The sequence below is a fragment of the Microtus oregoni genome, unplaced genomic scaffold (genome assembly GCF_018167655.1).
Source record: "Microtus oregoni isolate MIOR12 unplaced genomic scaffold, Mior012 000020F_ref0000438, whole genome shotgun sequence".
NCBI classification, from domain to species: domain Eukaryota; kingdom Metazoa; phylum Chordata; class Mammalia; order Rodentia; family Cricetidae; genus Microtus; species Microtus oregoni.
The window spans coordinates 17,387,263-17,407,366 of NW_024543079.1; the positions used below are offsets into that span (position 1 = coordinate 17,387,263).

Consider the following 20,104-nt stretch of genomic DNA (forward strand, 5'->3'; position numbering starts at 1 on the left):
ATGTGCAGTACCACAGGTTCAACCTCCAGTAAAGGAAAAGAGACAAAAGAGTCGAGATTGGGGTTACAGTTCAGTTATGAGCACTTACCTAGCATGTCCAAGGCCTTAGGCTCAACCCACAGCAACACACACCAAAAAAAATGTACTTTTCACTGTGTGTTATGGTTTACCCCTGTAATCTCAGCATGCAGGAGACTCAGACAGAAGGATCGCCTTAAATTAAAGTCCAACCCTGGCTACACAGCTACGGCCCTATCTCAAAAAATCCCAACTCCAAAAGGGCAAAACACAAAAATAAATGAGAGAGTTTATGATTTATATCAGGTATGGTGATATGGGCCTGTAATCCTTGTATTTAAGTGACAGAGGCAGGAGGGTCCCTACAAGTTCAAGGCCACTCTGGTTTACTAGCAAGTTCCAGGACAGTCAGAGAGTTACAGTGAGACCACATCTTAAAAATAAGCAAACAGGGCTGGAGAGATGGCTCAGAGGTTAAGAGCATTGCCTGCTCTACCAAAGGTCCTGAGTTCAGTTCCCAGCAACCACACGGTGGCTCACAACCATCTGTTAATGGGGTCTGGTGCCCTCTTCTGGCCTGCAGGCATACACACAGACAGAATATTGTATACACAATAATTAAATAAATAAATATTTTTAAAAAAATAAGCAAACAAACAAAAGCACTTGTAAACAAAGATTCTATCAGGCCAGCCAAATGGCTGTTGACTTCAATCTCAAGGATTCACAGGGTATAAAGAAAAAACTGACTGTGGAAAGTTATCCTCTAACCTCTATACACAGAGACATAGACCTGACAGACAGACACACACACGAGATCATCCCCATTTGTAACAAATCATATCATTTCTACAGAAACAGAAAAGAGCTCATACTTATAATCCTAGCATTGGGGAGACTGAGAAAGGAGGTTTGTCAAGTTCAAAGCCAGTCTGGGCTAACATAAGTGAGTACCAGATTAGTCTGGGCTATAGAGTGAGGTAGGGACTATCTCAACACTGTCTCACAGGACTGTCCAACTCTCTCCCTATTTACAATTTATGGGAGGCAGAGGCAGGCGGATCTCTGTGAGTTCGAGACCAGCCTGGTCTACAAGAGCTAGTGCCAGGACAGACTCCAAAGCTACAGAGAAACCCTGTCTCGAAAAACTAAAAAAAAAAAAAAAAAAGCAAACAAAAAACTACACTGGGTGTGACTTATATACTGATCCACACCTAAGCAACAACTCAGTGTCTCACTCACCCAGCAGGCCACACCAAAACCAAGATGTACAAGTCAAGAGTCTCTTTAGAAAGTAAGAACGTTTGGCATCAGAAAATCAAAATCAAGAATAAAAAAATAGCAACACCAGCATTGACATGATATATTATTAGCTGGTGATTTCATTAATAATCTTCACAATTCAGAATATTCTGAGGTGTAAAGTACTAACCCCATTTTACAGATGAAGAAACTGAAGAACAGTTAAGTAAGTCATCCCACATAGCTATTACTCCAGCTGTAGAGGTTGAAACAACACAAACAAACAAAAAACAAGGCTTGAGAGATTGTGAGGTTTGATCCTCAACTTTCCAAGAGCAGAGTTCTTCCTACTAGCCTCCTAGTCCTCCTACCCCCTAACAACTTCAACGAATTCTAAATTCCATTCTCTCCCATCCAGTTCCTACAGCTGTCCTAGAAATTACCCCGGGGCACAGAGTAAGAGCCTCAGGGTACCACAAAAAGCTACTAAGCTGAGATACAGTGTATTTATTATGATAAAATGCCAGCCAATTGTGAAGTTGAGAGCAACGGTATCTGGGGGTCCTTGGTATAGTACCTGCCAGAAGTATAGCAAGCACTCAGGGGCTGCTGAATTTCGTCGTGTGTGCCCGAGAAATCTCCTGACTAATCCAAATGGCCACTTTATACTTTTTAATACAAAAAAATGACACAATTTTCTAAAATTATCCCCTCTCCATTTCAGAGGGAGTATCTTTTCTTGCGACAGGACACACTATGGAATTGAATTGCAGGTACATAGTATGCAAATATATACTGTATTTTATACACACACACACACAGATTGCCTCTATCTCAAAGGTTACCATCATAGCTTCTTATCTTCTGTTCACAGAGGCCAGAAGAAGGCATCAGATGACTTGGAGCTGAAGTTACAGACGGTTGTGAGCCACCATGTGGGTGCTAGGAATTGAACTCAGGCCCTCTGAGAAGCACAGCCACGTTTCTTAACTGTGGAGCCATCTCTCCAGCCCTGTCCATTCATTTTTAATAGGGTGATTTTCTTAAAATTCATAGTGCACTAGTAAGATAGCTAAATTGAGAAATGCCCATTAGAGCATTAATCATAACTAAAAAAATTCCAAGTGCTCACCTTTCTAAGACTAAAATGTTTTCAGTTAATAAAAACCACTCAGAAAAATTCACAAGACTCAGGGTTAAAAGAACAGACAAAAGGTATTTGAGATCTGACATATACAAATTATGAAAAAAATCCTCTAACCATATACTCAATCCTAAAATTTTCAGATAACAGTATTTTTCTCATGTAAGAAAACATCATCATAATTAAAAGGCGCTCACCCACCATAGCAACTGTTGTTAAGTAGGTTTTTTTTTAAATCTAAGGCTAAAAGACACAAAATTTGTAGAAACAATAGAACACCACTCCTAGCTTTATCTTGTGATGTAATTATCTATTCCCTCAAACTTTTAAAAAGGCTCAATCCTTGATTTCTATAACATGTTTGGTCAACAACTGCTGGATTCTGGTCTGTAAAAAAATATTTAAATATTGGCTAGAAATTATCAATTGTTTCTTTTCTGTGGGAAAAAATTCCAACTGTTCACTTTTCTAAACAGACTAAAATGTTTCAGCTAATAAAAAACAACTCAGAACCTGGCGCTGGTGGCCCACGCCTTTAATCCCAGCACTCAGGAGGCAGAGGCAGATGGATCTCTGTGAGTTCGAGGCCAGCCTGGTCTACAAGAGCTAGCTCTAGGACAGGCTCCAAAGCTACAGAGAAACCCCGTCTCAAAAAACCAAAAACCAAACAAAAAACAAACAATAACAAACAACAACAAAAACCAAAAGAACTAAGACCAGTGTTAAAAGAATAGATGAAGTGGGGGCATTTGATATGTGACATATAGAAATTGTAAAATATTCACGCCTATAATTCCAGCACTTGGAAGGTCAAGGGACTAAGAGCAGAAACTCAAGGTCATCCTCAGCTACTTACTGAATTGGGGGCGGGGGAATGAGGCGAGGCTTAAGACAGAGTTTCTCGTGTAGCAGCTCTGGCTGTCCTGGAATTCACTTTGTAGGCCAGGCTGACCTGGAACTCAACGAGATCCGCCTTCCTCTTCCTCCCCAGTACTGGGATTAAAAGAATGCACCATTCTGGAATGGCTGTTTCTGGAATTTACAGTGTAGACCAAAATGGCCTTGAACTCAGAGATCCACTAGCCTCAGCTTCCCAAGTACTGGGATTAAGGTGTGTAGCATTATGTCTGGTTCGTAAATTTTAAATCAGGTATTACAAGCATAATTAATTATTGTCTGAAAATGCTAAGCCCTTAGCAAATTAAATGGCAAACCTCATCAGATGTAAGTTTCTGCAATAATATATTTTTATACAAGTTGTCAAGTTACCATACATGTTATAAACAGTTAATATGTTGGGGACATTTTCTGAGCTAGGTACTGTCTTTCAACTAATCCTCACAATGACTCAATGAAGAAGCAAGCAGAGAGAACTAACTATAATCCCAGGTATTTTAGGGTGCTCAAGAATACAGGTTCAATGCCACGACTACAATCTTGACCAGGATCCTTTAGACAACTCTAGAGTCATCCTGGTTGCCCTTTAGAGGATAATTTTCCTTATTGCAAAGTCTAAAAACCAAACTTGAGCAGAGAATCTCAAAAGTCCATTATATCCTGAAATGTTAATTTGTCAACTGTATTTCAATGAAAGAAATGGTCTTACTTCCTTCATACTCTAATGTTTAGTTAGTCCAAATCTGCTGATTCCAACCTAAGGACACTATTAAAAGAACAAAGTCAAGCAGAGCACAGTGGACCCTACATGTAATACCAGTACTTGGAAGGCTGAGGCAAGGAATCGCTGTAAGTTCTAGGAAAGCGTGGGCTACAAAACGAGATCCTTTCACAAAAAAAAAAAAAGAAAAAGAAAAAGACATTTTGTAGATATGACTGCTAAATCTAACCTCAAATGACAATGACAGACAGAAATAAGTAATATCTTTGAGTAAGCTGCACTGTAAGAATAGACACTGCCAACGTCCCTGACGCTGCCACAGTGATTCAGCACTAGATCCAGCACTTTAGCAGGTTATCTAGGCCCTTCATATTGCATCTGAGGACAGGAACAAAATATTTAAACATTAAGGGCTTGAGAGATGTCTCGGCTGTTAAGAGCACTTAGGTTAAAAGGACTCCAGTTCAATTTTCAGTCCCTACATGGAAGCATACAACCATCTTGAATTCTCTCCAATTCCAGAGGAACGAATACCCTCTTTTGGTCCCTATGGACATTAGACATACATGCAGGCAACACACTCACACATATTTTAAATATCAAGCTCAAGGCATAAGTGCTACTCTATACATTAGTCTAGGAATAATCTTTGCTGCTTTTGTTCTCTAGAAAACAACTAACTCAACATTCTGAAATAAACCTAGCAAAAGTCAGTGTAAAGTTTTCTATTGTTGCTTTAACAAATTACCAGAAACAAGAAAAAAAGCAACATAAATTACACCAGTTTCAGTAAATCAGAAGCAGAGTGGGCTTAATTGGATCTTGTTGAGTGGCCAACTAAGTCACACCCAAAGTATCAAGGAGCCATTTTTCTGGCTGGAAGCTCTGGGAGGAATCTGTTCCCTGCTCATTCAGGTTGTTGACTTAATTTCCTATGGTTGCTGGACTGGAGAACTGGCTCCTCTAATGGCTGGCTGTCAGCTGGAGCTCTCTTTGTTGCACAAAGCTGCTTGCTGTATTCATAGTTTCCCTGTTGCCAGCTCCCAGAATGGTAGGATGGAGTCTCTAACTCCACCCAAAGTTCTCTGCTTAAAAAAAAAAAAAAAATCTCACTATGTAGTCCTGGCTGACCTTAAACTCAGACTCACTTGTATCTGCTTTTGGAATACTGGGATTAAGGGCATGGACTGCCCCATCCAGAAGCAGGTTCTTTGCTTTTTAGGGAAAATGGTGCTTAGACTAAATCTCCAGAGGGGGGAAAAAACAAAGAGTAATCCTTTGAGTCCCTTAAAATTCCCTACATCAACAGTTCTCACTCAACCTGTGGGTTGTATCCCCTTTGGGGATTGAACAACCCTTTCAGAGGAATCATGTATCACATATTTACATTATCATTCATAACAGTAGCAAAATTATAGCTATGAAGCAGCAATGAAATAATTTTATGAGGAACTGTATTAAAGGGTTGCAGCATTAGGAAGACTGAAAACCACTGCCCTAAATAGTCTTTCTGCCACATAATATTCTAGGGATTAGGGTGCCAACATTTTAGTGGGGTCATAGTCCACTATAGTTCATCCTACAGCCTCCAAAGATTTACATTCTCCCACAAAATACATTCATCCTATACCAAGTTAAAATTCCCAAAGGTCTCCAACCACTATAGCATCAAGACAAAGTCCAAAAGTCTCATTAATGCTTTCAGGTTAAAAAGAAAAACCTAAATCTCAGCTAGGAGTAGTGGCATACAACTGTAATGTCAGCATTTGGGAAGCAAAGACAAGAGAATAGTCAACAAATTCCTTCCAAGCCAGCCTGGTCTAGTGAGCTTCAGGTTAGGAAGGCATACATGGCAAAATCCTACCTCAAAACAAAATCAACAACAAAATATCATCATTTAATTTAGGTATAAGATGTTCTGGGCTACAATGTTAACTAAAACATTTGGAATACAAACCTAAGAAATACACCCAAAGTGATGCCAAAGTCCACTCCATTTCTTGCCCAAAGAAAATTTTCTGTTGCTCTGTTTCAATCCTCTAGGCTCTTGGTCTAAAGAGACAAGGGTTTAAGCACGCTCACATCTCTCTATATGCAACAATCGTCTTTAATTTTTCCTACTTTTTTCTTTTTTTAATTGATATTTATTGAGCTCTACATTTTTCTCTACTCCCCTCCCTGCCTCTCCCCTCCCCCCAGGTCCCCATGCTCCCAATTTACTCAGGAGATCTTGTCTTTTTTCTACTTCTCATGTAGATTAGATCTATGTAAGTCTCTCTTAGTGTCTCTGCTTTATGTTTAAAAACCACCTATGAGTGAGTACATGTGATAATTGTCTTTCTGTATTTGGGTTTTTTGCCAGAATTTTGAAGCTAAAAATACATCTTTTTTGTTTTTGTTTTGTTGTTTTTTTTTATCGAGACAGGGTTTCTCTGTGGCTTTGGAGCCTGTCCTGGAACTAGCTCTAGGCTCTTGTAGACCAGGTTGGTCTCGAACTCACAGAGATCCGCCTGCCTCTGCCTCCTAAGTGCTGGGATTAAATGCATGTGTCACCACTGTCCGGCTAATTTTTTTCCTACTTCTTTCAATGGACATTAGCATCGTTCCTTTGGGCATAAAGTTATCAAGAATGCAATGGGGCTTTCTTTAATTTCACGGGTGGGGGGGTCCACTCCCTTACAAAGATATTCACAATTAAAGCAAGCTTCACCATCATTTTGCTAGGACATTTAAGTTAAAAAACAAAACAAAAAAACACCTAAGTTTATTTGCAAATAAACTTACAAGCTCTGCCTTCCATGGCGCAAGATACAATTTCTGTTCCGTTTGCTGTAACGTGTAACTCACTCCTATCTCAGACTTCACTAGTAAAGTCATTAGCATCCCATTCCTACTAACAATCTGTTCTAGGTCTTTTCTACCACATTCTTCAAAATTCTTCCAGCCTCCACCCACTGGCACTTCTATGTTTAGGTTAACAGTACACCCTACTCCTGGTACCAAAATCTATTCTAGTGTTCTGCTACCATAGTACCATCAATGTAGTGACTTATATCACCACAAATTTATTATCTTAAGTTTTCTATGGGTTATAAATTGGGTGAGCCTGGCTAGTTTAGGGTCTCAAGGCCAAAATCAAGTTATCTACAAAACTATTTTACTTGCTGAGAACTCTGGAGAGGAATCCACTTCTAAGTTCTTTCAGATATTGGCATTCAGTTCCTCGTGGTTGTAGGACTGTGGTCTTCATTCCCTTGCTATCAGATACTAGAGGGTACCCACATGCCTTCTCATATTCTCTTTGCAGCCTTCTCTAAATGCACCTAACCGAGTCCCTCTCATGCTTTAATCTGTCTGATTGCCCCATCCACCAATCTAATCCAGATGAAAAGGTACTCTGATTCTAAGTGCTCATGTAATCAATCTGTGACTAAGCCAGGATCCAGGTTAATTTTCTATTTTAAGATTTTGGGGGCTGGAGAGATGGCTCAGTGGGTAAGGGGAAGTGCTGCTCTTCCAAAGGCCCCGAGTTTCATTCCTCGCACCCCCACCAGCACAGATTACAACTGCCCGTAACTCCAACTCCAGGGACTCAACACCGCACCCCCACCAGCACAGATTACAACTGCCCGTAACTCCAACTCCAGGGACTCAACACCGCACCCCCACCAGCACAGATTACAACTGCCTGTAACTCCAACTCCAGGGACTCAACACCGCACCCCCACCAGCACTCAACACCTTTTTTCTGGCCTCCATCAGAACCCACATACATATAATTTAAAATAAAATCTTTCAGAGAGTCTTAACATTAACTACACCTGCAAAGTTCTTTTCTACTACATAACAATGTATTTACAGACTGTGTAGATGGATACACACAGGTATCATTTGCCCTATGTTTAGACATTAAATTCAATTTCTTTTCTTTCTTTCTTCTTTGTTTTGTTTTTCAAGACAGAATGATTTCTCTATGTAGCTCTGGCTGTCCTGGAACTCACTCTGTAGACCAGACAGGACTCAAATTCAGAGATCTGCCTGCCCCTGCCACCCAAGTGCTGGGATTAAAGGGGTGTACCACCACCTACCTGGCTTAAATCTATTTCTAAGAAAAGTCTTCCTTGTCTTTAAATGACTGTAAGATGTAAAAATGTTATGGTCAGGCCTGAGTTGGTGCTAAGGTGGTAAACAAAGACCTAAATTCAATCCCGAGCATCAACATAAAAAGTCAGGTGCAGAAATCCTAGCATAGGTGGGAGGTAGGAACAAGAGCATCTCTGGTGCTGGCTGGACGGCTCGTTGAGCTAAATCATGGAATTCCAGATCTAGTGAGATATTGTCTCAGGAAAAGAAAATGAATGCTAAAATGCTGGGTGGTGGTCCACACCTTTAATACCAGTCTTGGGAAGCAGAGGCAAATGGATCTCTAAGTTCGAGGCCAGCCTAGTCTATAGCCAGAGTGACACAGAAAAGCCCTGTATCGAAAAACAAAAACCAAACAAATGAAAAAGTAAAATAAAATTAGGTAGAGGGGTTGAAGAGCTAGCCTAGTAGCTAAGAAAGAGTATTGCTTAGCTGGGCAGTGGTGGAGTACACCTTAAATCCCAGCACTTGGAAGGCAGAGGCAGGCGGATCTCTGTGAGTTCGAGGTCAGCCTGGTGTACAAGAGCTAGTTCCAGGACAGGCTCCAAAGTTACAGTGAAACCCCATGTCGGAAAAAGGAAAAGAAAAAAAAAATTTTTAAAAATGAATGAGATTTGTTTTTGTAGAGGATGGAAGTTCAGTTCCCACCACCCATACTAGGCAACTCATAACTGCCTGTAATTCCAGCTCCAGAACTTCCAGCCCATTCTGGCCTCCTTGGCTACCTGCACTCATGTGCACACACATATCCCCACACAGACAAAGAATTTTTTTGTTTTTGTTTTTCTAGACAGGGCTTCTCCATGTAGCCCTGACTGTCCTGGAGCTTGATCTATAAACTAGGTTGGCCTCAAAATCAGATATCTGCCTGCCTCTGCCTCCTGAGTGCTGAGATTAAAGGTGTGAGCCACCACCACCCAATAGTCCAGACACAGATCTTTAAAACAAAACAAAACAAAGAAAAGGTTTAATAACTTAAAAAGGCAGAGAGCAACTGAGTAAGACACCTGGCCTCCATGTTCACCTACAGACAAAAAGCATACACATGAATGTATACACACACACACATACGAAATGTTATGTTCAGAGACAAATCCAGTACCAAGAAGCTGGGTGTGGTAATCACACCTGTAATTCCTTATATTTGAAGGCTTAGGCAAGTGGACTCGAGACCATCCTGGGCTACAAAATACAAAAGCAAGCAAACAGTAACAGAGTGGATGAATCAAAACCTCATCATGGAAATGTTACTGCCTAGTTCAGTCAAGTCCCAACTTCCAGGTAACCCAGAAACTGGTCCGTGATCTCCTTTCTCCCTTGAGTACTCGATTTTCTGTTCTTGTTTTCCATAAAAGCCAAAATAAAGCAGGTATGGTGTGCTTAGTTTGCGTCAAGGAAAAGCTGCCAAAGAGTAACCTAACTTTGCAACTATTAATAAAACCAATCTAAGTAAATATCCAACCCTTTCCTTCTTTCTTCAAGTTACACATCCTCCTCCAATACCAAACTAAGGCCACATATTTCAAAGTCAAGGAAGGACAAGCGTGCCCTGGTAGGACTGTAGCAGGTGAACTTTTCAAGACGACATATAGGGAAGAAGTCAGTGTCTGTCCTGGACTTTCAGCCTCAGGTCTACTAAATAATTATAACCAGCTACAGAGATGACTGCTGAAGTGACGCCTAACAATAAGCTGTACCTAGATGGGAGGAAGAAGTGACGCCTAACAATAAGCTGTACCTAGATAGGTGGAATTCTGAACATATCAACTAGCCCCTTTAATAACAAGTCATATGGACTGAACACTTAATGTTTGCTACATAGTCTAGCAAACGCTTGATACAAACTATCTTAAGACACTCCTTAACACAAACTTATAAACTTGTAAACTAGGAAATACCACCATTTAACAAGTAGAAAAACAATGCCTCCAGAGGTTAGGTCACACAGCTAAGTCAGTGGTTCTGATATCTGAGAACCTTAGGGAAGTTTTACTTCATTGTCACCGGCCTATATGGCCAGTTATTTGACGAAATGAGGTCTCCAAGTTTTGGGGGGGCAAAAAAAAAACTTCCCTCCCTACTTTGGTTTTCATTTTTTTCTCCCCTAGGCCCTTTCCAAAAAAATTCAACAGTTACAAGAGAAATCAGTTCTCCAAATAACCTGCCACCTTTTCAGAAGGCATTATTCCCCCACAACAGCAAAGACAAGGCAGCAATTCTCCCAACTCTGACCCTGCTTCCCCAAAACAAACTCCAGAAGTTTCACCCATCACCGGCCTAATCTAGATCTGTTCCAAAACTGCAAAAAAATCAAAGAAACAAACTCGAAAGTACTCTTCTTTCAAAAGGTCATTAACATGTCTAAACTCTTAGCCAACTTTCTTCTTTCTTCCACCACCTCTCCTCCTCCACCCGGGCTTCCAAGGAGCCCTCAAGCCCAAATCCGCTCGGTCGGCCCCAATTTGCGCTTCCCTCGCCCTTCCTCACCAGCACCCTCCACCTGGCACCGGGTCTGCAGGTAGGAAGTTCAGCCCCGCCCAGAGGAACCCCGGGTAGGGCCCTCTCCCCGCTGCCCCGCGCGGCGCAGGGATCCGTGCCACTCTGCCCAGCAGGCCCCGATCCCTCCGTGCGCCTCCCCAGCACCCGCGCGCGCCCCCCACCTCCAAGTTGTCCCTTAGTCTCCGCCCAGTCCAGCCTCCCTCCTGCAAGAAGCCGGAGTCTGACAGCCAGCTCCCACCCTCGCACCGGCCGATCCCTCCGCCTCGCTCTGCGCACTCCGGGACGGCGGCGAGCGTCCGGGATGGACTGCAGGGGCCTCGGCTGCTGTGTGCGGCGAGGGGGGCAGGGGAAGGCGACAGGCCGCCTGGGCGGAGAGCGTGCAGGACGACCTCGCCCTGCTGCCTGGGCCTGGGCTCACCCGCACGCCCCGATGACCTCGGCCAGCGGCTCCCTAGGTACCTGCGGTGGAAGCGGCAGCGGCACTAGCCGCGCTCCCCTCTCCTCACACAGACAATATGGCGGCGGCGGAGGAGGAGACACACGGCTCGGCCGCCAGCCGCAGGGACCAGAGCGAGGCTACAGCCTCCAATGCCGGAAGCGGAAGCCCCCTCCCAACCAGCGGCAAGGCGGAGCCGGAAAGGGCGGAGCCGCCCCGCCCTCGTAGGCTCCGTGCAGTCTTGCTGGCTAGTTCAGTGTCATCTGAGAGCGTTCGGGGTGAGCCTGCGGAGCTGAATTGGAATTCTGATCGTAAAACTTAATAGTGCGAATTCTAACAGAGAGGTGCATTTTAGTTAGAACCTGTAATAGGTGGCTAGACAAACTATGAGCGTCCCATCAAGCATACAAACGGTTGGATTGACCCAGCCGAAGATGGCGTTATGTTAGGTTTCCCGCACTACGCCTAGCGAGAGAGCCACTAGCCGACGAGGCCCTTCCTTTCTGCAAAGAAGCATGCGCGACCTTCCGTACTGTAGAGTGAAGCCTCCTGGGAACTGAAGTCTGTCCTGCCTGGACCCCTGGTCTAGGTTTTGGGTTCCAGCAGCACTTTTTTCCCCTTCAAACTTAAGAGTTTAGACTAACGAAAGTTGGGTACTGTAGGTGGCGTGACTCTAGGTTCTACAGTTCTGTAATCTAGGAAAAGCTAGTAATAGCTCTAGAGAAGAAGGCCCGGTTCCATCTATGGAATCCTACCCAGAGCTGCCTACTTGGACCACTATAGGGTTGTCTGCCTTTCAATCCACCCTCATCCTCACTCTGCACGCGTTTCCTTCTCCAAACAGGCACGGGGCTCTTTCTGCTATGCATACCAGAGTATGTTCTCCTTTTGCTCAAAATACTCCTGTGGGGAGTCTCAAAATTCTCTCTTGTGCACTAACACTCGGCTTATATTCAATATCGCCCACCCCCCAAAAAAATTTGCTCAAACCCCTTCCTTTTAGTCTCTTACCTTCTGTAAAATTCCTGATGTCCCACTTACTAAGACTGAAAACTGCCGGAACTTGGCATTGTTGGCTCCTTGTCTTTGAACTGTGCTACAATTACCTTGTGAACTGGAGAACTTGTATGCATAGGTCAAATTCATTCAGGGGGTTTCTCTTCTGAGGAACTGCTCTCCTTGAGTTCCCAAACCCAGGTGCCATCGCATAGCAGTCTGAGGTCCCTAGCTGACCTCCTCCATCAGACTGGGAGCCCCCTAGCAGACAAGAAGCTGGTGTGTCTGTCTGCGAGAGCTGCTGCTCGCTATGGATTATTAGCCTCGCCTCTGGTGGGGCAGAGGTGTGAGGGCTGGAACAAGGGTGAGGAGGCTGGGTTATTTCTGTAGCAGCCATTCTCCCTAGCTGCCTCAGAATAACTGTGTGTTCCAGGGCTAGGCTTTCCACCCTCTGCAACCCTCCTTTCACAGTGTGTCAGCTGACGGGCACCTCTGCTCCCAAGGAGACTCTCCTGCCCCCACCATGAAAGAATGATGGTGGCTTGCAGATATGTACCGACGGCTTTAGAGAGCTGTCAGTTACCTTTCATGGGCCTCTCCCAGACAGGCCTGTGATGTTTGATCCCAGTTGCCTGAGCATCCACAATTATCTGGGTGTCTGCAATCTAAAACCATTCTCTCCCCTGGGCCCCAGTTTTCCCATCTGTGAACTGAGGTGATCAAACAAGATGATCTCAAGGTTACCCAGCTGGGCATGGTGATGCATGTCTGTAGTGACCGCACTGGAGAGGTAGAGGCAGGAAGATCAGGAGTTTGAGGCCAGCCTGGAGTTCGTGAGACCAGTCACAAACAAACCAGAGAGCTGTATCTGGGATGTAGCGCTGTTGGTACAGTGTTTGCCTAGCATGTTCTAAGCTCTCAGTTCAATTCCCAAAGTCTGCATAAACTGAATCTGGTGACCCTTAATTGCAACCCCAGGACTTGGGATTAGTGAGTTTGAGACCAGCGCTACATCAGATCCTGTCTCAGATGATAGAAGATAGATAGATAATAGATAGATAGATAATAGATAGATAGATAGATAGATAGATAGATAGATAGAAGATAGTTGGATGATAGAAGAGATAGATAGTAGATGAATGGATAGATAGAAGATATAGATAGATGGAGAGATAGATAGATAGATAGATGATAGTTGGATGATAGAAGAGATAGATAGTAGATGAATGGATAGATAGAAGATATAGATAGATAGAGAAATAGATAGATAGATAGATAGATAGATAGATAGACAGACAGACAGATAGATGATAGATAGTTGGATGATAGAAGAGATAGATAGTAGATGAATGGATAGATAGAAGATATAGATAGATAGATAGATAGATAGATAGATAGATAGATAGATGCTATGAAGGACAACAAGGAGATGTGAGTAGATTTAGAGCTTTAGATAGCCTAAGTGTTATGAATGAAAATGGTAAGTGGTTCTAAAGTATCCAGCAGCACAGAAGCTCACTCTAGGAAGGGAAAAGCAGGTACAGAGGTCCCAAGGCAGAAAAGAGCTTGCTGCATTTGAAGTCGGCCTAGGTTCGGAAACACTTATAACCAAGGAAGAAAGGAGTAGAGAATATGGGAGAAGAGTGGTCAGGACACTGGCCGTTTCAAGGAAGCCGTGCCTTGGAGTGAAATGGAGGCCTTGGGCTTAGCACATCTGCCTCTCTGATGACAGTGTCGATCTGAGCAGTGCATAGATGGCCTGAGTTTTTATTTATGTATCTATTGTATTGGGTGTGCATATGTGTGTATACATGTGTATGTGCACTGTGTTTATGTTTGTACAGGAGACTACAAAGGCCAGAGTGGACAGACAGTTACAGTCAGTTGTGAGTCACCAAACCTGAGTCCTCTGCAAAAGTAGCAAGTGCTCTAAGCCTCTGAGTCATCTCTCCAGCTCCCCCCCCCCACTTTTTTCAAAAACATCTTATCACACTTTTAGCCCAGGCTGGATCAAACCCTTGACAATTCTTATGCCTTAACCTCCCAAGTGCTTAGATCTGAGTCTGAAGCCACTACAGGCTCAACCATCAGGATTGATTTTTTTTCTTTTCTCTTTCCTTTTTTTTAAAAAAAAAAATTAGCTGGTGATAGTGGCTCATGCCTTTAATCTCAGCACTTGGGAGGTACAGACAGGCAGATCTCTGTGAGTTCGAGGCTAGTGTTGCCTACAAGAGCTAGTTCCAAGGAAGCTAGGACTGTTATACAGAGAAACCTTGTCTCAAAAAACAACAACAAAAAATCAAACAAACAAAAATAGCATGTGTGTGTGTGTGTGTGTGTGTATGCGTGTATGTGTGTGTGTGTGTGTGTATGCATGTGGGGATTGAGAACAATTTGGAGGAGTCTGCTTTTCCCCTCCTCTGTATAGGGTCTGGGGATGGAACCCAGGTTGCCAGGCTTGGCAGCAGTGCTTTGACTGGCTGAGCCATCCCACCAGACCCCCTTACCAGGATTTCTGCTTGCTGGATCCTGTTTACCTCTGAGGACAAGGATGCCAGAAGCCAAAAGATTCTCCTCAGGTAGACTGGTTGAAATCATTGGATCCAATAGGGCTGCCAGGGTTACTGCCAGACTACCTCCAACTTCATTACGATCTCATCTGCATACTAAATGGTACACTCTCCAGTGCCTTGACAATTGGCAATTGTCATAGCAACGCCTGGAAAGAACCGTGAAAGGAGGGAGAAGAGGGCTGCAGACCTAGCAGAGTAGGGAAAGCATATACCTCCCAAATATGAGGATCTGAGTTTAATCCCAAGAACCAAGAGGGGGAAAAAGTCCAAAAGATGTGGTAACACAGACTTGTATTGCCAGCACTGAGCAGGCAAAGGCAGGTAAAGCCCTGAGGTCTAAAGACCAGCCAGCCTAACCTAAATGGTGAATACCAGGCCAAGTAAAAACACCATCTCAAAACCAAGGTGCTATCTGACAAGCAATGCCTGAGGTTGACCTACGACCTCTATAAACAAGCATAAGCACACATGCATAGGCATCCACACACAAACACATAAAAAGAAAAAAATGAGGGGCTGGAGATGTGACTTAGGGATTAAGAGTACTTGTTCCTTCAAAGGGCCTGAATCCAATTTCCAGTGCCCACATGGTGTCTCATAACCATCTGTTATTCCAGTTCCAGGAGACCCTATGTCCTCTGTGGCACATAAACATACATACAAGTAAAACACTCATGCATATTTTTAAAAAGAAGTCGAAATTGCTTGCCTCACGTTGTATGCAGAATGCTCTTTTTCACATTTAATCCTCATATAATAAGACAAGGTAGAATGAAAACTATCCCATTGTACCGATGTGGAAACTGAGGGAGATCACAGCCTTCTAGCCTCGGTCATTAGAGCTCATTTCTGTACTGTGACCCTGATATCAGATTTCTGCTGCTTAGCAAGCTAATGAAAAGCACAGTGACTTAAATGACACCATCCATTTGTTTGCTGCCTCCGCAGTTTACGGATTTACCTTGGGACAGCTCTTTGCTTTATTGCATGGTTTTGTGTGGGCTCACTCTGTGTCTGTAGTCAGCAAGCCGAATGAATGTTCCTCTGTACCCTTCTCTACACATCTGAAAAATGGCTGCTACTGTGGTCTGAATATTGGTTCTCCTCGGTCTGGCTTCTCCAGTAAATAAGCTCTGGCTTCCTTAAGTGATGACCTTCAAAAGGAAGAGAATACAAGCAATAAGACTTCTTCAGGGGATGCTAGAACATTATCTCCACCTTATTCTATTGATGAAAGCCAGTCATGTGACACTAGCCATCTCAGATTTAGGAAGACCGCTCAGGGTATGTGTGTGTGTGTGTATCTGTGTGTGTGTCTGTGCCAAGTAAAGTATGTGGCGATCAGAAGACAATGATGATGTTATTCTTTGGGTGCCACTTTTTTTTGAGGCAGAGTCTCTTACTAGTCTGAAATTCACCTGCTGACTGATCAGCAAGCCTCAGGGACCCACCTATCTCTGCTTCCTCATCTGTTATGGAATATTATTTCAAGATATGCCACATTTGTTTATGCTGTGGGAGCATTTGTTTTAATAATGCAAAGATATGTAGCATTCTTTTATGTTACATTTGTTTAACTCTGTGAAACTGTGATTCTTTGCCTGTCTAACAGCAAAATAATGAGGCAGGAGAAAGGATAGGTGGGGTTGACAAGCAGAGAGAATGAATAGAAGGAGAAATCTGGGAGGAGAAGATCCTGAAGCAAGAGAATCTAGGAGCGAGAGAAGGAGGAGGACTCAAGGGGCCAGCCACCCAGCTACACAACCAGCAACAGAGTAAGTGAGAAGGAAAGATATACACAATAGAGAAAGAGAAAAGCCCAGAGGCAGAAGATAGTCAGGATGATTTAAGTTAAGGAAATCTGGCTAGCAACAAGCCAAGCTAAGGCCAGGCATTTATAAGCAGTTATTAAACTTTGTGTGGATTTATTTGGGAGCTAAGTGGCAGGCCCCCAAAAGAACTACAGAGTAAAAGAGTAAAAAGAGTAAAACAACCAACAACACTCATCACCAGAATTAGAAGCATGCAGCATCACACTTGCCTTTTTTTAAGATTTATTTATTTTTATTGTATGTGTATTTATTTATTTTATATGCCTGTACGTATGTGTACCCTGGGTGTGCCTGGTGCCTGAGGAGGCTAGAGGATGGTGTCTGACCCCTGGAACTGAAGTTACAGACAGTTTTGAACTACAATGCTGGTGCTGGGAACCCAACCTGGGTCCTCTTCAGGAACAAGTGCTCTTAATCTCTATCCCTCATACCTAACTTTTTTTTTTATTACTACATTGGCTCTGAGGATGGAACTAGCTTCCCATGCTTAGGAGGCTTGTTCTTTACTAACTGAGCTAGTTAGTTCTTCCACCCAAGGACTCAGAGTTTTGAGCATTTACTATATCTCAAAACAAACTTCAAGATGCTTTTTATATTTTAACTCTTGTAATCATAACAGGACTCCTGTCACTCTTCCTTAGACATTATACATATGCAGGTCAAGAGAGTATCAACAGTTTGTCCCAGGTCATAGCAGCACATCACAGTGATTAAGGAGAATGAGGATACTATTATGTCTTGGCTTGGAGAACTGGCTCTGGTTTACTGGTGGACAATAAAAAGCAAGAGACAAAACAATAGTTTGTTGACCACATTGGAAAATGGTGCTGGAGATGCATCTCAGACGTAGAACACTTGCCTGCCATGCGCAAGGCCTAGGCTCAACTCCCAGTGCTAGGGAAAAAAGTAGGAGGAGAGAGGCTGAGAATGTTTTGTCTGGGCATGCTGTTGTATTACATGCTATAATCCCAGCACCTGGGAGGTTGAGGCAGGAGGATTGTTAATGCAGCCCAGGCAATCCTGGAGTGAGAACTAGGCAAGTCAAAGCTACATAGAGCCTGTGCCACCCCCCTCCAAAAAAAAAAGACAAAAAGTGGGTATATGTGTTCTATAGAAGGGTCCAGGAGGGTCTGGCACCCTCAGTTAGCAGAGCCCATCAGGAATGGAAAAAGGAGGACGCTCTCACTTTCAGCATCCCTGTCTGTATTGTTTGATTTTTAAAATTGATTTATTTGTTTGTTTGTTTGTTTTGAGACAGTATCTTACTGTATATTCCTGGCTGGCCTCAAACTTGCTATACAGACCAGGCTGGTCTCAAACTCACAGAACTCTACCTGCCTCTGCCTCCCAAGTGCTGGATTAAAGGTGTATACCACCATGCCTGCTTTTATTTTAATTTTTAAAATTCTCATTATAATAATAATTCTCATTATTGCATTCACTTACTTTGTCTATGTGTGCACTAGTGTTCTGTAACACATAAGAACGCAGAGGACAACTTCTGGGCGCTGGGGCTCTCCTTCTAGCCTGTGCTTCCCATGGACTAAACTCAGGTCATCAGGCACCAACTAAATGGTCTCACTGGCCCTGTTTGAATTTTTTTTTTAAACAACAAACATGAATTTTATTTTTACTACCCCATAAAATGGAAAGTGTTTAATATTGCTGCTGTTTGTTTGTTTGGTTTTGCAGTGCTAGGAATTGAACTTATGGTTTTGTGCATTCTAGACAGGCACTCTACCACTGAGCTACATCCGTAACCCTATAAAGTGCTTACTCAAAAATGTCTTTTGCCAGATGTGGTGATGTAGGCCTTTAATCCCAGCACTCAGGAGGCAGAGGCAAACGAATCTCCATGAGTTCGAGGACAGCCTGGTCTACAGAGTGTGCTCCAGGACAGTCTGGGCTACACAGAGAAACTCTGTATCAAAAAAAAAAAAATCAAAAGATAAATAAAAAACAAAAATGTGTTTCAACTTGTTCCTCACCTCTGTCTTTTTCTGTTTGGCTTTTTCTTTGACTGTTTTTCCTTTTTCTGGCACCACACCCCTAACCCCTTATCAATTCTGGCCCGAAGCTTCCTCCTTCTGTAGGTCACCCTTACCCGTGGATGGAGGACAGTTTACTAAGTGCCAGGCTCTGTTCTTGCTTAAGAGTTTTCAGTAATAGCTGAGCATCACATCACATGCCTGTCAACCCAGCATTTGGAAGGTGGAGACAGGAGGATTAGGAATTCAAGTGTTGCTGTGAATAGAACACCCACACCCTTTGGCGGGGTACACAGTTTGTAAATATGTCAGCAGTTTGGCTGGATTCCAGCAGTTACCTAATACTGGTAGAAACTTGGACAAGTTATTTGACCTCTTGGAGCCTCTGTTCCTTCCCTTAACTGTTAAAAAGCATAACAGAGGGCTGGAGAGATGGCTCAGTAGTTAAGAGCACTGCCTGATCTTCCAGAGGACCCCAGTTCAATTCCCAGCAACCACATGGGCAGCTGACAATTGTTTATAACTCCTGCCCCAGGGGATGGAACACACTCACACAGACATACATGAAGCAAAACACCAATATACACAAAATACAAGTAAATAAATAATTTTTTAAAAGCATAGCAAAAAGAAAAGATGTATCTTATGGCCAGTTAAATGGCCTAGTGACTATTCATTCACTCTCTCCCAACTGGGGGCAGTTGCCACTTCTTGTCCAGAGATGTTAGGCTCACCCAAGTGACTTGATTATACACAAAATGACCAGGTGAACATGACAGTGTGGCCTTAGGAGTTCTTTCATGCCAAGTATGGTGCAGCACACATAGAATCCAAACCCTCAGAAGGCTGAGGCGGGGTGATCATGAGTTCCAGGACAGCCTGGGCTACATAGCCACGCCTTCTTTTTATTTTAAACAACAAATGAACAAATAATGGAGGGGAGTTCTATTTTCTTTAAAAAACAAACAACAGTTTCAGTAAACAAGGTAAGAACTGTTTAGCAGTCAGTGGCGGTGCAAGCCTTTATTCACAGCAGCCAAGAGGCAGAAGCAGGCGGGCGGGGTCTCTTATATTTTTGGTTGTGAGTCTAGCCTTTAATGGCTGAACCATCCATCTCTCCAGCCCGGCTGTGTGTGTGTGTGTGTGTGTGTGTGTGTGTGTGTGTGTGTGTGTCTCGTGTGCAGGTAAAGGTTAGCAAAGGACATCGGGTATCTTCCACTATCAATTTCCATCTTATTCCTTTCTGTACTGACTGGTTTTGTGTGTCAACTTGAGGCAAGCTGGAGTCATCAGAGAGGAAGACACCTCAGTTGAGGAAATGCCTTCATGGCATCCAGCTGCATTTTCTCAACTAGTGATCAGTGGGTGAGGGGCCAGCCCATGATGAGTGGTGTCATCCCTGGGCTGGTGGTCCTGGGTTCTCTAAGAAAGCAGGCTGAGCAAGCCCAGGGAAGTAAGCCAGTAAACAGTACCCCTCCATGGCCTCTGCATCAGTTCCTACCTCCAGGTTCCAGCCCTGCTTGAGTTCCTGTTCTGACTTCCTCCAATGAAGGACTATGATCTGGAAGTGTAAGTCAAATAAACCCTTTCCTCCCTAACTTGCTTTTTGGTCATG

The 20,104-nt window shown here is 43.4% G+C and overlaps 1 protein-coding gene across 3 annotated transcripts in view; it reads right to left on the minus strand.

Moving 5' to 3' along the window:
• Positions 1-11,268, minus strand: part of Csnk2a1 (casein kinase 2 alpha 1) — a 48,955-nt gene extending 37,687 nt beyond the window's left edge. For all 3 annotated transcript variants that reach the window (XR_005976026.1, XM_041670091.1, XM_041670090.1), the window contains exon 1: positions 11,124-11,268. The gene's annotated coding sequence lies outside the window, so the exon portion shown is untranslated. The remainder of the gene's footprint in view (positions 1-11,123) is intronic.
• Between the last annotated feature and the right edge of the window lie 8,836 nt (positions 11,269-20,104).